This window comes from Coenobita brevimanus, unplaced genomic scaffold (assembly GCF_032717465.1).
Source record: "Coenobita brevimanus isolate Jiangsu-jjx unplaced genomic scaffold, ASM3271746v2 jjx.HiC_scaffold_2680, whole genome shotgun sequence".
Classification (NCBI taxonomy): domain Eukaryota; kingdom Metazoa; phylum Arthropoda; class Malacostraca; order Decapoda; family Coenobitidae; genus Coenobita; species Coenobita brevimanus.
In genome coordinates, this window is record NW_027643632.1 from 104697 (window position 1) to 118996 (window position 14300).

The window sequence follows — 14300 nt, forward strand, 5'->3', positions numbered from 1 at the left end:
TGCTTTAGAATAGCTCGGTTTCGATATATTTTGGGTTGGGTTCTATTGGGTTGGGTTAGGCTGGGTTAGGTTTCGGTTGGGATTTGGTCATTTGAGGCTTAAGTGGGTTTCGTTAGGTCGGGTATGGTATGGTTAAGTGAGACTGGGTAGGATTAGGCAGGGTTAGATGCCGTTAGGCTGCGTCAGTATTAGTTAGTTTAGGTATGGGGGGGTTACGTGAGATAGTGAGATTCAATACAATTAGACTGGGTTAGATGAGGTTAACTTAGATTAGTTTGGGTTATTTTAGGTTGAATTAGGTCACTCGAGGTTAGGCCAGGTTCAGTTCGAGCAAATATGGATAGGTTAGGCGAGACTGGCCTAAAATAAGATTCTGAAAACGTTATAAACACAACCCCCTCCTCCCATCTGATTCTGTGACCTACGTCTTGGCTTCAGTCTTTCTCTCCCTATTTCACTCTCTCGTAAAAGTCTTGGTCCCTGTCGAAACGCCTAAATTTACTGCACTGTCAAAGTGGTTTATGCATTGCGGTCTTTTGTTGGTCGATCCTTCCAAAGTCAAGCATCACACGAGGTGGACGTGGTTTTGAGTGTGTGTGTGTGTGTGTGTGTGTGTGTGTGTGTGTGTGTGTGTGTGTGTGTTCGTGTGCGTTTGCGCTTGAAGCTGTGTGTACTTGAGTAATGCCCACATGCACACACAAAGGCCAGGACAGTAGTGTGTGTGTGTGTGTGTGTGTGTGTGTGTGTGTGTGTGTGTGTGTGTGTGTGTGTGTGTGTGTGTGTGTGCAAACGTGTGTACTTGGCTGATATCCACATGCATACACACAAAGGCCAGGACACACAGAGTAGTTGTTTATGTGTGTGGGTTTATGAATAGACTACACTTACACTCAGGCCAGGACAGACATAGGGTAGTGTGTGTGTGCTTATGTGTTTGTATGTGTTAACAGAATAAACATACAGAGTACCATGTGTGTGAACAGAATATGTAGAGTAGCATGTGTGTGTGTACGTGTGAATAGAATACACATGTAGACGTGTGTGCTACCCACACTGACACCCTCTAATTCTTTCAGCCAGGATTGGAGACGTAGCGTGTATATGTCAGGACTCCATATTATAATTACAAATCATAATAGATAGCATGATGGATAGATAGATAGACAGATAGATAGACAGACAGATAGAAGCAGCAAGTACGTGTGGACATTCAAGTGCATATACATACATACCAGTTCTCACAAACCACTTACTAAAGTCAGTCAATAATATCTTTACAAACACTCCCGACGCAGTGCCAAGCGACATAGGTTTCATAGTACAATTTTTTTTTTTTTCTAGGGACTTATGTGTATTAAACCTTAAGGATTCTTTAGTATGTTGCGTTTATTGTTTTGATATAGAAACAATTTCCATCAGTAACCTTCAGAATGACACCAAGGTGTAATGTACAAAATAATTCGCTATGGAAAACGTGTTAGGAAATCTCAAGAGTCACATATAATATGGGCCAAAACCTTATGACATCTAACCTTCAATCCGATGACCTAACAGTAATGAGGGGGAAGTGAAGACTAAAGCTCACCCTTTCAAGTAGGAAAGTCTGCTTCCTAAATGAATAAAATTGCTTGTCGGTATCCACACAATAATGAACCCCTTCAATACGATGTCTACTAGATTTAATTATTGCAACTACCAGGAGATTTTATTCAACTTATGACATCTCAAAACTCTTCACCTTAAGTGGAACTGCCGAGACAGACAAAGAAAGAGACAGACGGAAGCAGAGACTAACAGAGAGACAGAGGCACAGGCAGAGGAAGATTTAGAGAGAGAGAGATTGGATCAGTTACAAGGACAGGGAAAACTGAGGAGAGGAAATCAGGTAAGGAGAAGGGTAGAAAGACCGAGAGAGAGACTGAGACAGAGAGAAGGAGGCAGAGACAAACAACATGATGCAGAGGTGAGTGCATGCAACTGAATGAGGTAAACGTGAGAGGATGCCGGGTTTGGAAGTGGAGGAAATGGAACGATTCTTTCAGTCCAAAATGGAAGAGGCTGAAAGAGTGCGCACATATTCATTCACGCAAACACTGATACAAGCACTGATCAGCGCATGCACGCACACTAATACACGCAGGCACTAATAGGCACTGATACACACAGGCACTGAATCACACAGGCACAGATACACACAGGCATTGAATCACACAGGCACAGATACACACAGGCACTGATACACACAGGCACTGATACACTATCTATCTATCCATCTATATACCTAGGCTGCTTCCCCCAAGGAAAGGGAGGTAGCTGAGACAGGACGACACACTCCCCATTTACTCATCCATTCAAAGACGTTCATTCCCATCTTAGCCCCAAAGGGGAGAAAGGACAGATCCTCACCGCACCACACTGCACAAGGGTCAACTGCGCAATGCAATCAGTGACATCCGCAGCAGGGCCCGACAGCAGAGCTGCTTTACCCCTGCCACATCATAACAGACTCATCCCCTTACCTGCACCTGACCTGAAATAGCTGATCAGACCAAATGGGGGAGGATATCCCCTCAGGGCTGCGTCATCACTTATTCATTCACAATTTCTCTCCACCCATTTCTGTCACGCACAGCCACTCTTCCTTGCTCAACAGACGTCCCTCTTGCATCTAGCGCTCTCTTCACACTGTCCATCCATCCTATTTGTGGTCTTCCTCTCAGCCTTACACCTCTCACATCAGATCTAGTTATCTTTTTCAACAATCGCTCATTATCCATTCTCTCCATATGCCCAAACCATCGCAACACCCTCTGCTCAACTCTACCAGCCATCTCCCGAACAACTCCAGTTCTCCTTCGCACTTCATCATTCCGCACTCGATCCATAGGCATCACTTCACACATACTCCTCAGACACCTCATCTCCATTACATTCAAACTTTTCCTCTCTGCTACACCCATATTCCATATTTCAGCCCCATACAATGCAGTCGGTACCACAAGACCCTCATACAGCCTTCTCTTTACATCCATTCTAAGCGAACGACATCTAAACACTTTTTTCATTCCTCCCGGCACCTTTCCTACTTCATTTATTCTAAACTTCACTTCTGCATCCTTTAAGCGTCATGTTATAATGATTGATGAGGCAGAGCTCAAGGAGAGGATAGGAGAAGTTGTTGAATCAGTATCTGCTTTATCTGACCCTTTTGCAGCTGACATTAGATATCATCCAAAATGTTGGCAGCATTATGTGCAGAATTTAGGCAGGGAGTTTGAAAGTGGTGCCACAATGCATGTTCTGAGTGCTACCCTCCAGGAAGCAAGAGGAGTGTTCTTCAAGCATGTTGACAATGTTATCTTTGTTGAACATGAGATTCGCTCACTGCAATCCTTGCTTAATGATTATAAGCACATTGTCGGTGACTATGGCTATAGTGTTGGTGAAATGAAATCATCCTACTTAAAAGAACTGTTGTTGAATGAATATAAAGATAAAAGAGCATTTAAAGAGAGAGAAAACAAGAACAAAAGTGAGTGGGTGTATGATGTGAGTGGAGGAGGTGATTCTATTCACACTGCCATCACTTCGTACGGAATAAGCGATGATCAGCTCATTGAAAACTTAGCACCAAGATTGGCGCAAGAAATTAAAGAGGTTTCAACTCCAATGTGGCCACCCGATCTTGAAGAGCTAGAAGAGGGGGAAGAGATATCGCCACTGCTGCTAAAACTTCTAAGTTTACTGCAAACCCCATCAAGATAGACTGCTGATTTGAGCCCCACTACCCTCAGTCTTGCATCAATGATAACTTATCATGTGAGTAAAAAGCGTACATCTACAGTGATCAACACGGGGGTAACTGTTCATGGTATGACGAGGAGCAGAGAACTGACAGACACACTACACAAAGCTGGAGCATGCATCAGCTATGCAGATGTTCAGCTATTATACGACCACTGGACTCTACAAGATGTAAAGACTTCTTCATCATGCCCCCAAGAGATTGCTGACGCGAAACCAGCAATAGTAATCGTCGACAATGATGACTTCAAGGTGGGCTCAGTGACTGGCGATGCTTCTGGAGCACACCGAACGAACGTTATGTACATTCAGCCATTAGAGGATGAAGAAAAACGGGATAAACAAGGGCCAAGAATCATTAAGAAAAATGAGATTACAACAAAGTTGAAGCAGAAATGTAGGGAAATGACTCAGGTTCGGCAGTACAAGTGCCCTATGGGCAGTTCGAGCGAGCCCCCAGTGCGTCCTGAGGTGGAAAGAGTTGAGAATTGCACAAAGGTGCAAAGAATGCGATCCGTACTACACACTATCTGTCGAATGGATGACAAAGGTACAAGGACCTCCCCTGAGGCTCAACAAGTACCAGCATACAGTGGCTTCCAGTCTTGCTGTCAGTATCCACCACGGAAAAGCAAACCATACTATCATACTACATATCCAGAACCTCCTACCAAATCTGTACTGTATGACATTATGTTGAAGCTGACAAATGCAATAGAACAAAAAAGAATTCCATTTTCTTTCCTTGTTGGGGATATGCCAACCTACAAACTCATTCTGCAGCTCAAATCTGAATCCCCAGACAGGTTTCACAGCATCATTCCAATTATTGGAGCATTTCATCAACAAATGTCATACATGAACGCCATCTACAAAAGATTTAAGGGCTCAGGTATGGCAGATACATTAGTGGCGGCTGGTGTGATAGCAGGAGGATCTGTAGACCAACCCTTGCGAGGAAAACACTATAGAAGGGGTCTGAGATGCATACTTCTGTGGCGAGAGGATTTGATATACAAAAGGCTCCAAGGAATCCTTTGTAACAAAGAACCGTCTGATAACATCAAAGAAAAAATTGATGTTCTAAGGCATCCTTTAGACCAGTGATTTTCAACCAGTGTGCCGCGGCACACTGGTGTGCAGCGAAGCAACTGCAGGTGTGCCGTGGGAATTGGGGAAGGAAGATTGATCCTCCCTCAAACAACGTGCACATGGCAAATGTGACATCTATGAGTATGACACTATCATGTGTCACGGCATAATGACAATGAATTTAATTAATTGTGAATTTATATTATACCCTATTTGTGGGGGGCATATCACACTGTATGTACGAACTGGTAACCCTTATTCCGCCGGGCCTCCGGGCTAACGGATTTTCTCAGCCAGACGGGCCTTCACCACAGCGGCACTTGGACGCGCTGCCCGGCGCCCCTATTCCTTGTATACGTCTTAAAAGTGAAGATCAGGAGATATGGATAGATTTGTAATTAAGAAACGAACGTTACAAGATGAGAGCAGTGAAGCTAGTGTGGCCGGAACTAATTCTCGAAGCAAGACAATTAGGACAGACAGTATTAATTCCAAATCAGTTGTGCGACAGTATAAAGAAGACTACTTGTCCTTCGGATTCACTTCATCTGGAGAAGAGGAACCTCGTCCTGTCTGTGTTGTTTGTGGCGAAAGACTACCAAATCAAGCGATGGTTCCAAGTAAACTTAAAAGACATCTTCGGACAAAGCACTCTCATTTTTGTGAGAAATCAACTGAATATTTTAAAAGGCTTATCACTGACCAAACACGCCAGTCTCAACAAATCACCAGAATCACGACTGTATCTGCCAAAAATCAAGAAGCAAGTTATGCTGTTGCAGAAATAGTTGCCCAAAAAATGAAATCACATATAATTGCAGAGTCGGTAATATTACCAGCATGTAGCAAAATTGTGAACATCAGGTTTGGTGAAAAATGTGAAAAAGAGATTTTGAAAATCCCAATGTCAGATAACACCATCAGTCGTCGTATTTCTGATATGTCTCAAGACGTTGAGTCACAAGTCATAGCTTGTATCAAATAAATGAGAATTTTTGCCATCCAGTTGGATGAGTCAATTGACATCACTGGAAAAACTCAGCTGTTAGCATTTATCAGGTTTGTTTGTAATGAAGACATAATTGAACAATTTTTATTTTGCAAACCACTTCCAGAATCAACACGACGTCAAGATATTTTTGAGGTGGTTGACAGCTATTTCAGCTCAAATGATTTGTCATGGAAATCATGCATGAGTATTTGCACAGATGGTGCCCCTTCCATGTCAGGGAGAATAAAAGGATTCATTGCACTTGCAAAACAGTAAAACCCTGGCATTGTTTTTACACATTGTTTCCCGCATAGAGAGGCCCTTATTTCAAAATCATTAGTTCCTGACTTGCAGCAAGTATTAGATGAGACAATCAGAATAGCTAACTATATCAAAAGTGGACCATTAAAATCAAGGTTTTTTTCAAGTCTTTGTTCTGCCATAGAATCTGCTCACACACAACTGCTACTGCACACAGAAGTGAGGTGGCTATCTCAAGGGCGAGTTCTTTCAAGGTTTTATGAACTAAGAGAGGATCTTCTTACATTTTTAACTTCAGAAGGGTCTCAACTGGCTGACCTACTTAGTGATGAAACCTGGTGCAATAAAGTGGCATTCCTAGCTGACATTTTTCAAGCACTGAACACTCTCAATAAGAGTATGCAAGGAAAGAATGAAAACATTCTTACTTGTACAAATAAAATTTATGCATTTAAGGAAAAACTAACGTTGTAGGGATTCAGAATAAAAAAAGAGAACAAATTTGAAATGTTTGAATTAACAAAAGATTGCAGACTGGACAAAAATCTTCTTACGTTGATTCTACAAAGCTTGTCGCTACTGAGTAAGAACTTTGAAAAGTATTTTCCATCACTTGAGATATCGTGCTTGGACTGGGTAAGAAATCCGTTTGTGGCAAGTACGTACGAGTCAGCAGAGCTAACAGTTACCGAAGAGGATGAGCTGACAGAAATTAGGAATGACAGAGCACTAAAACTAAAGCATGAATCCACAAACATGACTACTTTCTGGTTGTCCCTTTGAGACGAATACCCTACCATTACTAAGAAAGCAGTTGGAGCTCTTCTTCCTTTCTCAACTTCCTATCTGTGTGAGACTGGCTTCTCTGCAATGAACACAGTAAAAAACAAGAACAGGTCGTGGCTTCAGACACTGGAGGAGGACTTGAGGGTATGCCTCTCCACCATTCGACCTCGGATGAGGCACATTATGAAACAACAAGGTCAAATTTCCCATTGATAACTGTATGTATGGAGAAGGCTTTTATTTTTAGTCATGTTTTTACTTAAATAAAATCAATATCTTCAGTTTTAAATTTTCATGTACATTTCTAATGGCTAGTAACTATATCAAGGACATCATGTTTTATTGCCCACTGATATTTCTGTTTGAACAGGCGTTTTATTTTTAATGGTTATTGTGCTCGAATAAAATTAGTATCTTTAGTTTCAAATCTTCCCATTATTTCTAATGGCTAGTAACTTTATCAAGGACATCATGTTTCATTTCCCAATGTTTTTTGTATCCATGAAAAGGCCATTTATTTTTACATATGCTTGTGCGTGAATAAAATCATTATTTTGTGTTTTAAATCTTCATAATTTTTATTGTGTTTGATAGCTGGTAACTTTGTCAAGGACATCATATTTCACTGTAATTTTGGAGTAATAAATATGCAGAAGAAAGTAATATTTTGAAAACCTTGATAATCCATAAAAAATAATAAATAATTGACAGTAATTAACATGCTTGACGTATGCATGTCATTAGTTCTACTTTGAAATACTGATGGTGTGCCTCGTCCATTTTACGCCTGGCTTGGTGTGCCGTAAGAGAAAAAAGGTTGAAAACCACTGCTTTAGACACTCAAACTGAAGTCCTTGCAAACACTTATCAAAGTCTTGAAGAAGATGATGAGTTCAAAGAGCTAGCGGAAAAGGTTTACGAACAAACCGGGTCGGACATGGGAGACTTTTGGATTTCTTTCTTAGAAATGTCTGATCCACTCGCCCAAAACATACATGCTTGTCACTCACAGAATGGGCCAGAGTATATCTCCTCATCATATGATATGCTACCTGGACTGCTAGCATACAACAACAACGAGTACGCACGCTATTTGTCAGATTTCTGGGCAATGCTATCTACGTTACCAGAGACCCAGAAATCATGGTTTAACCAAAATTTTGCTCAATCAATGTCAGGTCTTCCTTATTCTTGCATGCCACTTGACATGTGGATTGAGACAACAAACCTAAACTCGAAGTTAAAACAAGGGTGGCTTAATCTTTTGCAAAATGAAAAGCAGTTGTTCTCAACCACAAGAAATGCTAACAATATTGCAAGAATTAAGTCTGCACTTAACAAAAGTCTCAACTGTAAGCGACGAAATAGAAGACACAAGGAGTGTCAACCTGCAAGATTAAAGATGGATGAAGAAGCTGTTCAAGACTTGCTTGTATGTCTTCAAGACTTCAATGTCGACCCATTCGACACTTCAAATCCAACACTAAGATCACTCCAATCAGGCATCATTGCTCCACAAGATGTAATCGATGACACCAAAGCCGCTCTCCCAGAAGCCAGAGACCAGATTGGGACACTTTTTGAGGAGCGGATTTTCTCAAAATCAAAAAACATTAGTGCAAGAATCGACACAAGAAAGAGGAAAAATTTTGACAGAATTAAAATTTGTGGACAATCAAGTGCACAGATGAAGATGACTGACATGGAAAGGTCAGGGTTAGCGGCAGTGTTGAGTCTTGTAGAAGGGTTGGGTGCCGTTGACCTTGAAAGAGTTTTGAGTGGAAGGGTGACCGAGGAGAGTTTGTCATTATTCAATGCCGATGGTTCCATGAGAAAAACAGCAAAAAGGAAGCCTCTTGATTACTTCAGCTTTGAACCAACATCAGCCAGCCTAGATGACTATGTCAGCATCATTGACATGGGCATGATCTGGAGACTTGCATCTCCAACAGCAGAAGACCGAGAGGCTAAGAGACGGGATGGGGATTGTTATAGATGGATTCACTATCTCACAAAAATACATGACCTAATCATCTCTAGACATCCCCGTGCCACCACCATTATTCTGGTGAATGACAGATATGATTTATCCCACTCAATCAAAGATGATGAGCATGACCGCCGAATCGCTAAACACGGGAGACAGCCAAAGAAATATCCAAAGCTCCAAGAAAAATTGCCGAATCAAAGTGACCTTCAGTCTGTCATGACAGATGAAAGTAACAAAAGGAGACTGCAAATTATGATAAAAGATTTCTTGTCGCAAAGGGAAGTCAGAAAAAAGTTCTTGTACTGTGAAGGCGGCAATGCAACATTCCTAGAATTGAATGAGGAAAAAGAAGACTTTGCATTTTCCCATGCAGAGGCAGACACAATGATATTTTCTGCATATGCCAAGCTGCGCAGCAATGGCATCACAGCACCTGTCATTGTTGACAGTGAAGACACGGATGTCTATGTTCTAGCAGCGTTTGTTTCTCATGATATCCAAGGTGAACTATACATAAAGCGAAAGAGAGCTCACATCAGCTGTCGAAACATGCTTGAGCCAGAAATTGCAAAGGTCATCATAGCTGCTCACATCATCACAGGCAGCGATCACACTTCTGGCTTTTACGGCCATGGCAAAAAATCAGTCATCAAGAAGCTTTCTGAAGACCCTGAAGCCCAAGAACTTTTGGTGAATGTAGGAAAGTGTTTAAATCTGGACGATGACACTAAAAGGGAAATGGAAACATTTGTGTTGACAAAAATATATGGAGAAAGTGCTGGCATCTCATGTGGACAAGCAAGGGCATCAAAGTGGAGGAAACAAAAGAGGAAAAGCACCGTCACTCTTCCACCTGACCAGGATTCGCTATCAAACCATTTACAGAGAACCAACTACATCACTTCCTGTCAGATACATTTCAGAAACAAAGACCACCCATCTCCTATTTCCCATGGTTGGGAACTAAGGAGTGGGAGGTGTCGACCAATTCGTCACACCCTTCCACCTCTGATACAGCAAGCTCAGTGTGCTGCTAGAGAAGACAGGGATCCACAGAGAAGACGAACAGATTGTCATGGCGAGGAAAGTGGCAGTGAAACTGATGATGGCCAAAGTGAGTTTGGACAGTCAACTGACTCAGATGAGGATATTTAGGTGAATCTTGCCTTTCGTGTGACTTGTTAATAATAAGTACATATTCATCTATAAATGTAAATATTTATTTGAAATTTTTATAATGTAATATGTCTGAAATTAATTGCAATATGGCCTGTGTTCAAGATCAAGTAATCTTGGAAATATAACACATGTAAGCACTCACACACACACATACACACACACACACACACACACACACAAACACACAAATCAATTGTATATTTTGCTTCTTTATGACAGATGATTTCATTTGACACCGGTTTCAACCTGATCAGATGCCTTTGATGAAAAAATGCAAAAATGATGTTATAATCCAAATATGACGTTACATCTCAATATCATATATTCGTAAGTCAGTAAAAATGTAATTTTCAACATTAATTTATCCTTGGCTTTGAGTCATAATTTTAAGGAAGTATGTGATATTTTGTTTTTGCCTTTTTTGCTTATCATTGAATGTCAGCCATCTTGGAATTTCTCCTCTACCAGAGTTAGCCCACCATTTTGAGAGGGACATGGGAGCTAAAATGTTTAATTAACATCTAAAGATCATGAAAATAAAATAAAACCTTTCTTTCAAAGCCACGGTCACGGGACTTTTTATTTGACCCTACTATTGGCATTATCATTAGCTCTCATCATTAGGCATTATCATTATCAACAGCTCTGCCTCCTTTTCCCACCCAAGGATGGGGTGAGGAATTCTCAATTAAAATTTCATAAGTAGGGGAGCAACTGTAATACTCTGTACATCTCAACTTGGCTAAGAGTGATTTAGAAAGGATGCAAAGTCAGTATTGCCATCCTTGTCTTACTCTGCTTCAGGGCTTTGGGGATTGGCCTGCAAATGACACAAATCTTTGCCAAGTCAAGGTGGACAAACCAAAAATTTTCTAACTCACTTTTCAGAAGGGCGGTAATAGCCATAGTTGTAGTGGTAGGTGTAGTAGTAGCAGTAGATAAGATTTGAAGACAGATGGCCTAGGGTAACCTCTTCTGACCAGTTAATTTCCCCACAGGTTAAAGGCCACTGTGTCACAAGGAGCCTGCAGCACCAACCCCAATGTAGCATTGTTGCCCATCGCAGCATCGACATCAATCGCAGCATCACTAACCCCATCGCAGCATCGACATCAATCGCAGGATCACTAACCCCATCGCAGCATCACTAACCCCGTCGGCAGTGGTAACACCAACACAGCAACAACGGAAACATCAACACAAGTTTCACAGGCAGCCCCTGAAAATGTGGCAGGTTTTTAGGAGATAATCTCAGCTCTGTTGATAATTTAACTCTTTGTCTGTGGAGGTGTTCAATACAGATCTTAGTTAAGTCTTAATGCATTGGAGCTGGAGTGGCACTACTAGGATGAAAGGGGGGAGATTGCCTTCCCTATCCCCCAACAGGAGAAAGGTGGACTACAGAAGGGTAACTCAGCCTGCCATCCACTGAATTCATATTCTGATGGGCCTGGGGTTGCAACTACTACAGCTACTAGTACACGAGAACAAATATGAACAAATCCATTTTACATCATTTGTCTGGCTCAATTCTCTGGTAATAGTCCCTCATGTACTTCCTTATTCCCAGAAAGGAAGATTGTGGACTGCAGCAGAACATGACAATCCTATGGTTCTGCATTATTTACATAAGTCTTAATGACTAGTATTATTCTTGTGTTACTCTTTTGTTACTACGCAAGACTGAATATGAAAAGATAGCAGTTTAGATAAATAGGTAGTAGGAAACGGGGTTGTAGATAGACTTAATTTCTTCACAGAGAGGGCTGTCTCCTAATATGAATAAAACAGTCTGGTGGTAGCAAGTATAAACTATATGACATCAGCAGAAGGCCCCGTACTACAGGTCCCTTTGGCAAAATAAAAGATGTCACAGCCAAAAGAAAAAAAAAAATCCTGCACTTTTCCCCCCATGTAAGATGAGGTACTTTAACTGGTTATAATAATAATAATAATAATAATAATAATAATAATAATAATAATCTATCTATCTATCTATAGCCCGACGCCCTAATGCCGCAAAGGGTGGCCGCAGACAAAACGCCTCCAAGTCACTCTGTCACCCACCATTTGACTACCCTCCCCCCAACTCACCCCCCCCCTCCCTCATATACCTCTCAACTCCATCCCTCCACCTCATCCTCGGTCTACCCCTCCCTCTCCCTCCCTCCACCTCACCTACATACACCCTCTTAGTCAGTCTTTCATTCTCCATTCTCTCCACATGTCCAAACCACCTCAGTGTATTTCTCCTAATCTTTTCAACCACATCCACATCTACCCCACAACGTTCCTTCACTTCTTCATTCGTCAACCTGTCCCTCCATGTCACTCCAAGTGCTCCTCTCAAGTAACTCATTTCCACTGCTCTCACTCTTGACTTGTTCCCCTCTTGCAAGGTCCACGCCTCGCTTCCATACGTCAGGGTAGGGATCACAATACCATCATGCAGTGACTTCTTAACTTCCATACTCACCTCTCTATTTCTCATCACTGCTTTCAGTGTACCAACAACCTTTCTTCCCTGCTGTACCCTTTCACGTACTTCATCCCCCAAAGTTCCATCCTTACTCATCACACTACCCAAGTACTTGAATGCACTCACATTCTCCATATCCTCACCATCCAACCTCACTGCACACTCTGTAACTTCATTCCTCTCAAACACCATAACTTTTCTTTTGTTTACATTAACTTTCAGCTTCCTCCTCCTACACACTGTCCCAAATTCATTCACCAAACCTTGCAACTCCCATTCATCTTCACTCAACAATACTGTATCATCAGCAAACAGCAACACCAGAAGCTTCCAAATCTCACCCTCATTCATTAGGGCCACCCCCACATCTACTGCCCTAACCTTCACCTCCTTTACAACCCCATCCATATATATATTAAACAGCCATGGAGACATCACACACCCCTGTTTCAGTCCCACATTGAGATCAAAGAACTCACTCAGCTCACCATCCACTCGCACCGTAGCCCTAGCTCCCTCGTACATACTCTTCACAGCACTCAACAATTTCCCCTCCACTCCATATATTCTTAATACCTTCCACATACCTTGCCTATCTATTCTGTCATAAGCTTTCTCCAAGTCCATGAAGGCAGCATACACTTTCCTTCCCTTCTCTAGATACTTCTCCACTAAACATCTTAGAACAAATATCTGATCTACACACCCTTTTCCCTTCCTAAATCCCCCTTGTTCTTCTCCAACTAGCTCCTCTGTCATATGCCTAACCCTATCAATGAGTATTCTACCACATATTTTACCAGTCACACTAAGAAGGCAAATACCCCTATGGTTACCACATACTTCTCTCTCCCCTTTTCCTTTGTACAGAGAAACAATTATACCTGATTTCCAGTCCTCTGGAACCCTTCCCTCTTCCCAAGCCAATCTACACAACTTCCATAACCACTCCACAACAATCTCACCCCCATACCTAGGCATTTCACCACACACTCCATCAATTCCTGGGGCCTTTCCCAGCTTAATCTTCTTCATCGCTTCCACTACTTCCGACCTACTGATCTCTTCCTCCCTCCTCTCATCCCTTCTTCTCCCAGCCATTCCCCAACCACTTATACTCACACTGCTCTCACTCTCTATATTCAACAAATCCTCAAAGTGCTCCTTCCATCTCCTCAATTTCTCTCTCTTCTCCACCAACAATCTATTATTCCTATCTTTCACTCCCCTACTATTTCCCCTTTCACACTGCCTTACTTTCTTTAACTCCTTCCAAAACAATTTCTTACTCTCCCTCCATTTCACACTCAGATTCCTCCCAAACTCTTCATTCACTTTCTTCTTACTCTCCTTCACCAGTCTCTTAACCTCCCTTCTACTGCTCACATATACCTCTCTCTTCTCTCTCTCATCTTCTCCCCTACCTCTACTCGCCAACCATTCATCATATGCCTTCTTCTTTTGTTCCACAGCTCGTTTCACCTCATCATTCCACCATGCAGTCCCTTGCACACCCTTGCATCTCCTCCTCACTCCACAAACCGCCTCACACGCTGCGCTTATCTCTTCCGTGAATATCTTACATACGTCTTCCACCCCTTTCATCTGCTCTAGCTCATACCTTCCCAATCTTTCTTCCACTATGCTCTTATACTCTGTCATTTTCTCACTAACTTGCAATTTCTCCACTCTTCTCACAGGAGCTGCTTCCTCCTGTC